Source organism: Bufo gargarizans, chromosome 4, assembly GCF_014858855.1.
Source record: "Bufo gargarizans isolate SCDJY-AF-19 chromosome 4, ASM1485885v1, whole genome shotgun sequence".
In the NCBI taxonomy this organism is placed as follows: domain Eukaryota; kingdom Metazoa; phylum Chordata; class Amphibia; order Anura; family Bufonidae; genus Bufo; species Bufo gargarizans.
The window spans coordinates 54306899-54319973 of NC_058083.1; positions in this window are offsets into that span (position 1 = coordinate 54306899).

Sequence of the window (13075 nt, forward strand, 5' to 3'; positions counted from 1 at the left end):
AAGTCCTGGCAGCCATAGTAAAGTGTAGTGGGGAGCGGGGGAGCAGTATACTTACTGTCCGTGCGGCTCCCGGGGCGCTCCAGAGTGATGTCAGGGCGCCCCACGCGCATGGATGACGTGATCGCATGGCACGTCATCCATGCGCATGGGGCGCTCTGACGTCATTCTGGAGCGCCCTGGGAGCCGCGCAGACTGTAAGTATACCGCTCCCCCGCTCCCCGCTCCTACTATGGCAACCAGGACTTTAATAGCGTCCTGGCTGCCATAGTAACACTGAAAGCATTTTGAAGACGGATCCGTCTTCAAATTCTTTCAGTTCACTTGCGTTTTCCCGGATCCTGCGTGTAATTCCGGCAAGTGGAGTATACGCCGGATCTGGACAACGCAAGTGTGAAAGAGGCCTAACACGGTTCTCCGATCCAGTTGTAATTTTAACAACCGGATCTGGAGAACTGGATGGAACTGGCTGAATCCCACGCCTGCTCATGAGGGAGCAGTAGGGAACCCAGCATGAGAAACACAGTGTCGAAGACTCGGAGGTAGCCAAGTGTAAGAGCAATGCCAGGTCTGCAAATACCCAAGAGGAAAGCAGGCAGAGGAGAGCAGGACAGTGGCACAAGGAGAGCAGGGCACAGAAGCAACAGGAGAGAAGCAGGGCAAGACATAAGACAAATATGGGTCCTTCCGCTTGAAGTATGAATACAGATAAACTCTTGCGTTCCAGCTGCTGAGGCAGTCTCCCGATTACCTGTATGTTGTGTGTTACAGGCGGTGATCCTGATTCCAGTCTGTTCAGATAACGACACCTCACAAATGAAGTTACCAAAACATGATCACTGTGACAGGAGAGCTGTGTACCCTCTTGGGGCAACGGACCAGCAATAATTTCTTTAACATCTTCTGCCAAATTACAAGATGTCCTTATGAAGTGCACAGGTTTATTACTGCGTACAGTGAGCTCCCCCTAGTGGTGGCTGCAGACATCCAGAAAATCACAATGTAACTCTGACTGTATGAACGGAGCTCTTATTCTATGGCTTGAATCAGCAGGCCAGAAGGCAGTGGAGCTTCTGTGTAAATATATAGTACAATTTCTGTTACATTGACTTTTTAGTATAGAGGAATGCATAAAAATTCTCTTTCTATGGCACTGACTGGACTAGTATAGGAACATATAAGTGTATGGTTTTTCCATTCTGTGACTCTAATTAAATAAATCCGATTTGGTGAAAATGTGCTGTATTGTGTCTTTTATTGCTTTGTGGTTTTATTATTTTGGGATTTTTTTATTGTATTTTTATTTATTTAAACCTACCTATTAGAGGACTTTTAATAATTGTTTTTCTTTTTTTTAGCATAATGTACAGTCATGGCCAAAAGTTCTGAGGCTGGTTTTCACAAGGTTTTCTGCTTCAGTGTTTTTGGATCTTTTTTTCCAGATGTTTCTATGGTATACTGAAGTACAATTATAAGCTTTTTGTAAGTTTTTAACTTTTATTGACAAATCCATCAAGTTTGTGCAAAGACTTACGGTAATACTTCCAGTGTTGACTCTTCTTTTCCCAGACTTCTGCAGTTTGCCCCGCCATGCTGGGTTTCAGCTTCTGGGCCAAATCCTGACGGATGACAACTTATTCTTGCCCGATCAGTACTTGGAGTTTATCATAATTTCTCAGTTTTTGTTGGTCCATCAGCTTTTTGAGGATTGACCACAAGTTCTCTTGGCCATGTGAACCAAAAATGTCAATGTTTTGTTCACTGAGCCACCTAATTATCACTTCTGCCTTGTGACACCACGCTCCATCATGCTGGAAAAAGCATTGCTTGTGGAACGTAGGAAAAAATTGCTCTTTTTATCCCATTCTTTATTCATGGCAGTGTTCTTAGGCAAACTTTGGAATCTGCCAACTCCTTTGGATAAGAAGCAGCCTCACACATGAATGGTCTCTGGATGCTTTACTGTTGGCATGACACACGACTAGTCATAGCGTTCACCTTTTCTTCTCCAAAACAAACAAACATTCTGAAGGGGCCTTCATCAGAGAAAATAACTTTCCCCCAGTCCTCTGCAGTCCTATCCCTGTACTTCCTGCAGAATGTCCATCTGTTCTTGATGTTTTTTTTTGGAGGACAGTCCAAAAGCCTTAACCTCAGTGTGCATGCAGATGTGCTCACACATGTGTGCTGCTGTCACAACCAGACAGCTGAGAAGCTCTGACAGAGGCCTTTCAGAACCTCCTCCTTGAATTTCTGTGTTGTGGTATTCAGCTCCTCCTCTCGTTAGCCTCTCTCAGCTGTCATGTGTTAATTGCTTCCCTTTAAATGCCTCCCCAGAATGCTTTTCTGGGCGGCTTATATTACTTCCTGGAGTGTGTGTGCACGCTGATCTGTCCTCCTGTTTGCTTCAAAGCTAAGTATACCTTTATCTGTTTATATCTGTTTGCTGGATCCCAGGTGACCCTGACTCCCTCCGTGTCTTGTGTAGGGAGCCGGTGGTCGTGTCCCCTCACTATTGTAGGGTGCTCAGGGCTTTATAGTCAAGGTTCGTGGATATGCAAACCTCCACCATTCGGATCTTTGCATAGGCTGAGCAGCCAGGGAAAGTGCCAGGTCTTCTGCAGGGGTCTCCCTTGGTTCCTTAGTTTTTGGATCCAGCGAGTCGTTTATACATGTTGCTTTGCCTTGTTACCTGTACACATTCCGTGACATTATAAGCCGCCAAAACCGTCTTAAGCATGGATCCGGTTTCACTTTTGGCTGAACGCTTCCAGGGTCTTTCATTGGAGGTAGCTGATCTCCGTAAGACTTTTTCTCAGCTTCAAGTGACCGGTTCAGCTTGCGTTCATGGAGCTTGTTCTGAGCCTAAGATCTCGCTCCCGGATACGTTCTCCGGGGGTAGTGAGAATTTTGTGCGTTTTAGAGAGGCTTGCAAACTCCATTTTCGCCTTCTTCCCCATTCTTCTGGTGATGAGGAACGGAGGGTGGGGATCATTATATCGCTGCTCAGGGGTAACGCTCAGTCCTGGGCCTTTTCGCTGCCGGAGGGGGCACGGCCCCTCCGTTCAGTGGATGAATTCTTTTTAGCCCTGGGTCAGATATATGATGATCCGGATCGTATTGCTCTGGCGGAGTCTAGACTACGTCTCCTATGCCAGGGTAAACAATCCGCAGAAATATACTGCTCAGAATTTCGGAGTTGGGCAGCTGATACTGGTTGGAATGATGCTGCACTCCGAAGTCAATTTTGCCATGGTCTTTCAGAGGGATTGAAAGATGCATTTGCCTTTCATGAAAGGCCTATTTCTTTGGACTCTGCTATGTCTCAGGCCGTTCGTATTGACAGGCGTCTTAGAGAGAGAGGAGAGATCTCTCCTTCCTGTCATACTTGGTCTCAGGACTGTGCAGCGGTCCCATTCTGTGCGCAGGGGTCTCAGTCGCTGTCAGCCCCTTCTGAGCAGGAGCCCTTCTGAGGGTTTGTTTTTGTTGTGGAGGTATTAATCCTTTGGCAAATATTTGTCCCTCTAGGAGATTCAGGCAGTTCTCTGGGTATAATAAAGAAACAAAGAGGAAAAAATCTTTGAAAAATGTTCCGTCTGTTACTATTGGCAGTATTGAGGCGGAGATTGAAGATTTTCTGTTTGCTTGTAGTTCCCGTTTTGTCCTGCCGGCTAGGGTGGCGCTAGAGAGCAAGAACATTTTTTGTGAGATTTTTGTGGATAGTGGAGCAGCGGTCAATCTCATTGATAATCACTTTGCGATAACTCATGGTTTCCAGGTGTGCGCTTTGAGAAAGGATATTCCTGTGTTTGCTATCGATTCCGCTCCACTTTCTCAGAAGTCATTAAAGGGCATAGTTCACAATATCCGTTTAATTGTGAGTGATGCTCATGTTGAGGATGTGTCATGTTTCGTCCTTAGCGGTTTGCCGACTCCTCTAGTGTTGGGGCTACCCTGGCTCACTAAACATAACCCCACCATTGATTGGCAAGCAAGGCAAATAAATGGTTGGAGTGACTTTTGCAGAGAGAATTGCCTCACGACATCTGTTTCTGAGGTTGCTACTAAGACTGTACCATCTTTTCTCTCTGAATTTTCGGATGTCTTCTCTGAGAGTGGAGTTCAGGATTTGCCCCCGCACAGGGAGTACGATTGCCCTATTAATCTCATCCCAGACGCCAAGCTGCCTAAATCTCGTTTATACAATCTTTCCCAACCTGAGAGGATCGCTATGCGTGCTTATATCTCTGAGAGTCTGAGAAAGGGACACATACGACCCTCGAAGTCACCTGTTGCCGCTGGTTTTTTCTTTGTTAAGAAAAAAGATGGTTCTTTAAGACCTTGTCTGGATTTCAGGGAGCTGAACAATATCACAATTCGTGACCCTTATCCGCTTCCTCTGATCCCGGACCTATTTAACCAGGTTGTTGGGGCTAAAGTCTTTTCCAAATTAGATTTAAGAGGGGCATACAACCTGGTCAGGGTCAGAGAAGGGGACGAATGGAAGACGGCCTTCAATACCCCTGAGGGCCATTTTGAAAATTTGGTTATGCCTTTTGGTTTGATGAATGCCCCAGTCGTTTTTCAGCATTTCGTGAACAGCATTTTTTATCATTTGATGGGAAAATTTGTATTGGTGTATTTGGATGACATTTTGATTTTTTCTCCCGATTTCAAAACTCATAAGGAACATTTACGTCAGGTCTTGCTCATCCTGCGGGAGAATAAATTATATGCGAAACTGGAAAAATGTGTGTTTGCGGTTCCAGAAATTCAATTTCTGGGGTTTCTTCTCTCCGCTTCTGGTTTTCGCATGGACCCCGAGAAGGTCCGCGCTGTGCTTGAGTGGGAGCTTCCTGAGAATCAAAAGGCGCTGATGCGTTTTTTGGGCTTTGCCAATTATTACAGGAAGTTCATTTTGAATTATTCTTCTATTGTTAAACCACTCACTGATATGACCAGAAAGGGGGTAGATTTTTCTTCTTGGTCAGTAGAGGCGCGTAAGGCTTTTTCTGATATCAAGGAGAGTTTTGCTTCCGCTCCCATCTTGGTGCAACCTGATGTTTCGTTACCCTTCATAGTTGAGGTTGATGCTTCTGAGGTGGGTGTGGGGGCGGTCTTGTCTCAGGGTTCCTCTCCTGCCAATTGGCGACCGTGTGCCTTTTTCTCAAGAAAACTCTCCTCCGCAGAGAGAAATTACGATGTGGGAGATAGGGAATTGTTGGCCATCAAGTTGGCTTTTGAGGAATGGCGCCATTGGCTAGAGGGAGCCAGACACCCTATTACCGTATTTACTGACCATAAAAATCTGGCCTACTTGGAGTCAGCCAAGCGTCTGAACCCGAGACAGGCCAGATGGTCGTTGTTCTTTTCTAGGTTTAATTTTGTTGTCACGTTCCGCCCTGGAGTTAAGAATGTGAAGGCAGATGCCCTGTCACGTTGTTTTCCGGGAGGCGGGAATTTTGAAGACCCGGGTCCCATTTTGGCTGAAGGTGTGGTGGTCTCTGCTCTTTTTCCTGAATTGGAGGCAGAGGTGCAGGCAGCCCAGTCAGAGGCTCCTGATCTTTGTCCTCCTGGGAGGTTGTTTGTGCCTCTCGCTTTAAGACACAAGATTTTTAAAGAACACCACGATACGGTCCTTGCTGGGCACCCGGGGGTAAGAGCCACACTGGATCTCATCGCTCGGAGATTCTGGTGGCCTGCGCTTCGTAAGTCGGTTGAGGGTTTTGTGGCAGCCTGCGAGACTTGCGCTCGTGCCAAAGTCCCTCATTCACGGCCATCAGGTCCTCTCCTTCCCTTACCCATTCCTTCCCGTCCTTGGACACATCTGTCCATGGACTTTATCACGGACCTGCCTCGTTCCTCGGGGAAGACTGTGATTCTGGTGGTGGTGGACCGTTTTAGCAAAATGGTGCATTTCATCCCTTTTCCTGGTTTGCCCAATGCTAAGACGCTGGCGCAGGCATTTGTTGATCACATTGTCAAATTGCACGGTATTCCTTCAGACATAGTCTCTGATAGGGGCACGCAGTTTGTTTCCAGATTCTGGAAGGCTTTCTGTTCTCGCTTGGGGGTTCGGTTGTCATTCTCTTCTGCTTTCCACCCGCAGTCGAATGGCCAGACAGAGCGCGTCAATCAGAATCTGGAGACATATCTGCGTTGTTTTGTGGCGGAGAATCAAGAGGATTGGTGTTCTTTTTTGTCCCTTGCTGAGTTTGCTTTAAATAACCGTCGTCAGGAGTCCTCTGATAAGTCACCATTTTTTGGTGCATATGGGTTTCATCCACAGTTTGGGACTTTCTCGGGAGAGGGGTCTTCTGGTTTACCTGATGAGGACAGATTCTCCTCGTCTTTGTCATCTATTTGGCAAAAGATTCAAGATAATCTAAAGAGCATGAGTGAGAGATATAAGCGTGTGGCTGATAAGAGACGTGTGCTTGGTCCGGACCTGAATGTTGGTGATCTGGTGTGGTTGTCTACCAAGAATATCAAATTGAAGGTTCCCTCCTGGAAGTTGGGTCTTAGGTTTATTGGGCCTTACAAAATCCTGTCTGTCATCAATCCTGTTGCATACCGTCTTGATCTTCCTCAGACTTGGAAGATCCATAATGTTTTTCATAAGTCCTTATTGAAACCTTATGTTCAACCCATTGTACCCTCGCCTTTGCCTCCTCCTCCGATTATGGTTGATGGGAATCTTGAATTTCAGGTATCTAGGATTGTGGATTCTCGTCTTGTCCGCGGTTCTCTTCAGTACCTTGTTCAGTGGGAGGGGTATGGTCCTGAGGAGAGGATGTGGGTCCCAGTGACGGACATTAAGGCCTCTCGTCTCATCAGGGCTTTCCATAGGTCCCATCCTGAGAAGGTGGGTTCTGAGTGTCCGGAGTCCACTCGTAGAGGGAGGGGTACTGTCACAACCAGACAGCTGAGAAGCTCTGACAGAGGCCTTTCAGAACCTCCTCCTTGAATTTCTGTGTTGTGGTATTCAGCTCCTCCTCTCGTCAGCCTCTCTCAGCTGTCATGTGTTAATTGCTTCCCTTTAAATGCCTCCCCAGAATGCTTTTCTGGGCGGCTTATATTACTTCCTGGAGTGTGTGTGCACGCTGATCTGTCCTCCTGTTTGCTTCAAAGCTAAGTATACCTTTATCTGTTTATATCTGTTTGCTGGATCCCAGGTGACCCTGACTCCCTCCGTGTCTTGTGTAGGGAGCCGGTGGTCGTGTCCCCTCACTATTGTAGGGTGCTCAGGGCTTTATAGTCAAGGTTCGTGGATATGCAAACCTCCACCATTCGGATCTTTGCATAGGCTGAGCAGCCAGGGAAAGTGCCAGGTCTTCTGCAGGGGTCTCCCTTGGTTCCTTAGTTTTTGGATCCAGCGCGTCGTTTATACATGTTGCTTTGCCTTGTTACCTGTACACATTCCGTGACAGCTGCCATTTCTGAATAAGCTCTGCACTTATGGTGACCTGATCCCATAGCGGAATCCTCGATAGGAGATGGTCCTGACACTTGTTTCTCGGGCGCCATGAAGACTTTTTCACAGCAATTGAACCTCTCTCTTTGAAGTCCTTGATGATCCAATAAAAGATTGATTTAGCTTCAATTTTACAAGTGGGAATATCTGTAAAGACCTTTTGAAGCAAAACAGTGATGAGTGCACTTGTTTTCTTGGAGATAACCATGGTTAACAAAAGAAGACAATGATTTCAAGAACCCCTACCTCCTGAACTATGAGTGATATGAGGTGCATCGTCCTTGTTAACACTTTCTCCTGCGCTAACAAGAAGATCACTGAAATGATTTTAGCTGGCCATATTGTGGCAGGGCTGAAATGCAGTGAAAATTGGAGTTGTGTGATTAATATTCATGGCAACTAATTACAATTCATCTGATCACCCTTCAGAACAATCTAGAGTTCATGCAAATCGACACCATAAAAACGGAAGCAGAAAGCTTGGTGAAAACCAAAATTTGTGTTAGTCTCGAAACTTTTGGTTTGGATGAGCAAATTTCTTGAAATCCATTTCGGGTCTGATTCTGGTGGCCTGGTGGTTCCCCTGCAGCAAAGTTCAGATCCCTTTACAGGGTTTAAAGTGTGAAAACCAAGGGACTGCCAGGATAACGGCCTTAGACATAGCCCTCTGCTCGTCGGATTGGTTTAGAATTGATTGGCTCAGCTCTACTTATAGCCAATGACATTGAGGGTTATAAATAATACAATAATGCATCTGAGAAAGCTTGAACTTCTGGACCTGTGCCCGGCAGTGTACTAGGGTAAGTATTTATCTGGGTAAGAGAAATGAGCTGTCGCTGTGTATGAGGCTGAGCACCCATAGCAGCAGGTTCTATGCTGCCAGTGACGTTCTCTTGGACCCAGAATAGCTTTTCCCATCATCATCCATTGCATTATGTTCCAAGTCCAAGGCCCCTTATGCTCTGCAGGTCGTACGAGCAGCAATTGAAGCCTCAGTCATGCAGCATGGGCAGGAAACAAGGTACATTGGGAACACATTACTGACAAGGTCCCTTTCAATTTAGTCTAGGAGCAGGTTCTCATTTTGATGTGGCACAATAGGAGTGAAAGCCAAAGAACTACTGTAGTCCTAGTTCTTGGAGAAATTATGTTCTGTGTTTCCATAAGAGAAAAAGGAGAGGATGAAGGAGCAGACATTGACCCCCATGGAGGAGGTGGTCGATGAGTCGATGCAGATTTGCATCTGTTCCCAGGTAGGACGGGTAGTGAACATTCTCACTGCAGTCTGCTGTGTCAGTCTCATGCTCTGGATGCTCGAGGATGGAAGTGAGGGTGAAGATGTGTCTGTTCCTATTCTTAACAAGTTTGGGTTTTGCTTATGTTCTGGCTCAATCTGAGGTGAGTACCAAAAATGTCATCACCTGGAATGCCCAGTTTAGAAAACCCACATTATGTTAGAGAATTATGAGTTAATAGATTAGTGTTTAGGGTCCTCCTCTTGTGGAGAGCGTTTCTTGTTCTGGAGGACCTTATACAGACAACTCATGGATATGGATGGACACTATGTAAGATGTGCTGGAGGGAAATTGAACACTTACTGCACAGTTTCCCCACAGGTTACAGCAGATAGCTAGGGGTCCAAGCAGAAGAACACTTTGGGATCACTTTATAGCCAAGGGACTTTATGAACCAATAGGGATAGTCCAAAGTGATCTTCTATAGACTTGTCAGAACACCATATAGCATGGACTGTAAAGTGGGCATTCTCTGAGCAGTGCCAAATAAGTTTGGGCACACAAATGACTACTCCATGCCCTTACAGGACCATCCAACCAATGTGACCATCTGTCTACACGAGAAGTAGGGCCAGCTTGGGGTGTGTGGTGCCTCTGGTGAGATAGTCACATAGTCTCCCTCTACTTCACTTGTGTAACCATTTTGCTTTGTGGCCCTGAAACCCAGTGGTCCCCTAGCACCTACCTGGTGCTGGTGGCAAACATAGAAACATAGAAGACTGAAGGCAAAAAAAGACCACCTAGACTGTGTGTTTTTATATATATATATATATATATATATATATATATATATATATTTCCAGACATTGCTCCTGATCTGACCCCCAGCTAATTTCAGATTCTCGTTTCTCAAGAAGCACAATCATGTTTTCTTATAAGTTCCTCATTAAAAGGGTTTTCCAATATTTTTTAACTCCTCCCTTCCTAATCTTCTGGATAGGTCATCAGTATCTGATCAGTGGGGGTCCAACACCTGGGACTCTGCCAATCAGCTGTTTGAGAAGGACAGGTCCTCAGTAAGAAATCTCAGAAAATCCTATTAACTACAAGGTTGTAATAGTACTTAGAGGGCAGCTCCACATAAAACACTGATCTCCACTCTTCTATTACGAACTGCAAAATTCGGGTATGTACAGAACTTTGCGAGTTCGGGTATCCAGACACGAACCCGGACTTTTTCACTGAAGCTCGGATTCAGTGTTCGGGTGATTTTATTGTTTTCCATTATAACATGGTTATAACGGAAAATAATAACATTCTTAAGACAGAATGCTAAATAAAATGGCCATTGAGGGGTTAAAAAATATAAAAACTCACCTCATCCACTTGATCGCGCAGCCGGTATCCTCTTCTTCCTTCTTTCTGCAGGACCTGCAAAAGGACCTGCGATGACGTCACCGCGCTCACCGCGTGGTGAGCGCGGTGATGTCATCGCAGGTCCTGCTGAATGAAGATAGAAGAACCTGCGGTGACGTCACCACACTGACCACGTGGTGAGCGCGGTGACGCCATCGCAGGTCCTTTTGCAGATCCTGCTAAAGAAGAGGATACCGGCTGTGCGATCAAGTGGATGAGGCGAGTTTCTTTTATTATTTTTAACCCCTCAATGACCATTTTATTTAGCATTCTGTTTTAAGAATGCTATTATTTTCCGTTATAACCATGTTATAACGGAAAATAATAAAGTGAAGTTCGGGTTCCCATTGACTTAAATGGGGTCCGGGTTCGGGGTCAAGTTCGGGTCCCGAACCCGAACTTTTACCTGAAGTTTGGCCGACCCCGGCGAACCCAAACTTCCATGGGTTCGTTTATCCCTACACCTCATATTTTATCTAAATGAAATCAGTTTTCTTGGTGACAACCAGTGTCATGTAAGGTTGTCACAGCTCCTTTACTAGTCCTTTGTATGGACTTTATGTATCATTTTGAAATTTTGTTACAAAGTTGCCATAAACCAATTGCAATTGCAAAACCACTGAAGCTGTATATGACAGGATGGAGGAATACATGGGGGTACGCAGAGAAGATGGAGCCCCCAGATGTTTCTGGTTATTGTCATCATACCTACCCATCCTAGGGGGTCACAGAACCAGTACCCCCCCCCCCCCAGCACCTTGCAAAAGAGAAGGGCAGCATTAACCTCTGGATGTTCGTTCATGCAGCCCCCAGGACGGAGGGGCAACCCGTACTTCTTTACTTACTCATTCCCTCTCTTTACTTTGCAAATCAGTGCAGTGCATTCTGGGAGAGCGAGACATCATTTGACTAATGGCCGTTCATCGGTAATGAGCTCCGACGCCCGCTCTAATTATGTGTAAACAGTTACCAGGGGCTCCGCATGCAAATCACTGGTCATTAGCAATCCCCAGAAGGGAAAAACTTGTGAACGTCAGCTTGTGAGGGGGACAGACCTTATAGAGAGGTGCCCCGCTCTAATACGGTATAAGGAATCAGGCGGACCCAGTGGTAATGGCGTCATAAAGCGTCTTTACTGGCCTTGCATGAGACAACAAGCATAATGGTTACAAGTCTTTGACAGACATCGGGCTTACTGGTTACAGTCTTTCAGGGAGGGCACAGGCTTAGAGGCACCTGAATAATTTAGCACACTGTCCCTTTAAGGGGCCACAATGTCCTCTCCCTCTTGCTTGTGTTGCACCCAGCTCTCCTCAGAGAGGCAGCAATGAAGATGGTTGTATCTGCATCTATCATTCATGTGTGGCGCAGTACCACACAATGCAGGGGCCCTGGAAAAAAAAGTGGCCCTATGTTGTAGGTGGGCCAAAATTAACAGCAGGTGAGGCCAACACAAGTAGGTGGGGGTCAACTCAACAATACTATAAAGGAGCAGTATATTTTTCCCCAGAAGAACCAAATAGCACAGTGTAGCATGAAATACTCACGTTTCCATCATCCTCTCCACCTTCTCAACATAAACTCCTCATCCGGGTCCCCCGAAGGTGTCATTCTGCTGCCACCCCAAATACTGTGTCCACTGTGCTCCTCAATGCCCCCAAATACCATACTGCTGAAAAAATAGTGCCCCCAGTATTAATAATGCCACCTAAATTGTCCCCAGTAATAATGCCCCTATAGTGCCTTCGGTAATAATAATACCCCTATTGTGCTCCCAGTAATAATGCCTGAATAGTGACCCCAGTATTAATGTCCCCCGTAAAATGTCTCCCAGTAAAAGTGCCCAAGTAATGTCCCCACAGTGCCTCTAAGTAATGTCCCCCCCACTCCAGTAATGTTCCCCACAGTGCCCCTCAATAACATCCCTACAGTCAACCCCAGTAATCTCCACCAAAATCCCCCCCCAGTAAAGTCTCCACAGTGTTCCCCAGTAATGTTCCCACAATGCCTCCCATTAATGTACCCAATAGTCCCCAAGTGGGCAGGGAAGAAAAAACCTAATACTCCTTTGTGTCCCCTTCCCCGCCACCGATCGCAATTCAGGCTGCAGGCCTCTTCTGCCCTGGTGGCCAGTTGTGATGAGGTCATTGCAATGATTAGGACCTGGCACTAGGGTAGGCCTTAGGACAGCAATACAGTAGAATTCAGGAGGGGAACCTGCGGCAGATGGCTGGGTACATAGGTGCCTGGCACTCCTGGTTGTTGGGCAGAAACAAGCGGAGATGTGGTCACAGTTAAGATGTGGGTATTGCCACCGGTGTCCTCACATAGCTAGCTTGTACCTAGAGGGGATAAATTGGAGTGCAGGCAGACCTTATGGAAAGAAGAAGGACAGACCAAGACTCAGCACTGAGGGTAAGCTGGAAAGTGCTGCAGATTCCAGTGTATAGCTAGCTAGCAGTGGAGGTGAGCAGCACTAGTCATAAAGGTGTACCACCCAAGGGAACAGATAGGTCAAAAGAGCATTGTAAAAGAGCTGAGGCCGGAGCTAGGTGTAGTCTGAAGCTGCCTCGCCCCTGCATCCTGAATGGACAATACTGTGCGAGAGACTGTGTGCCGTACGAAGAGATACCACAGCTGGTGTTGTGTACAGAAGTGCACCACGTGGAGGATATTCCGCGGTAGAGAACTGACATCTCCATCTTCATTGCTGCCTTGCCAGAGGGCCGACCCTCATAAGAGATGGGTGCACTGGAGCCAAAGGAGATGAAGCTTCCTTGTTGCCACCATCGGCGTTTACCCTGATGCCTCTTGCTAAGACTATGACCTTGTTGAGGTACTGTAACCAAAGTTTGCTGCCTCATATGAGACTGTAACCATTAAGCCTGTTGTCTCTAGCAAGAATCTGTAACCACCAAGCTTGTTGCCTCTCGCGTGATAAGTAAAATGCAGT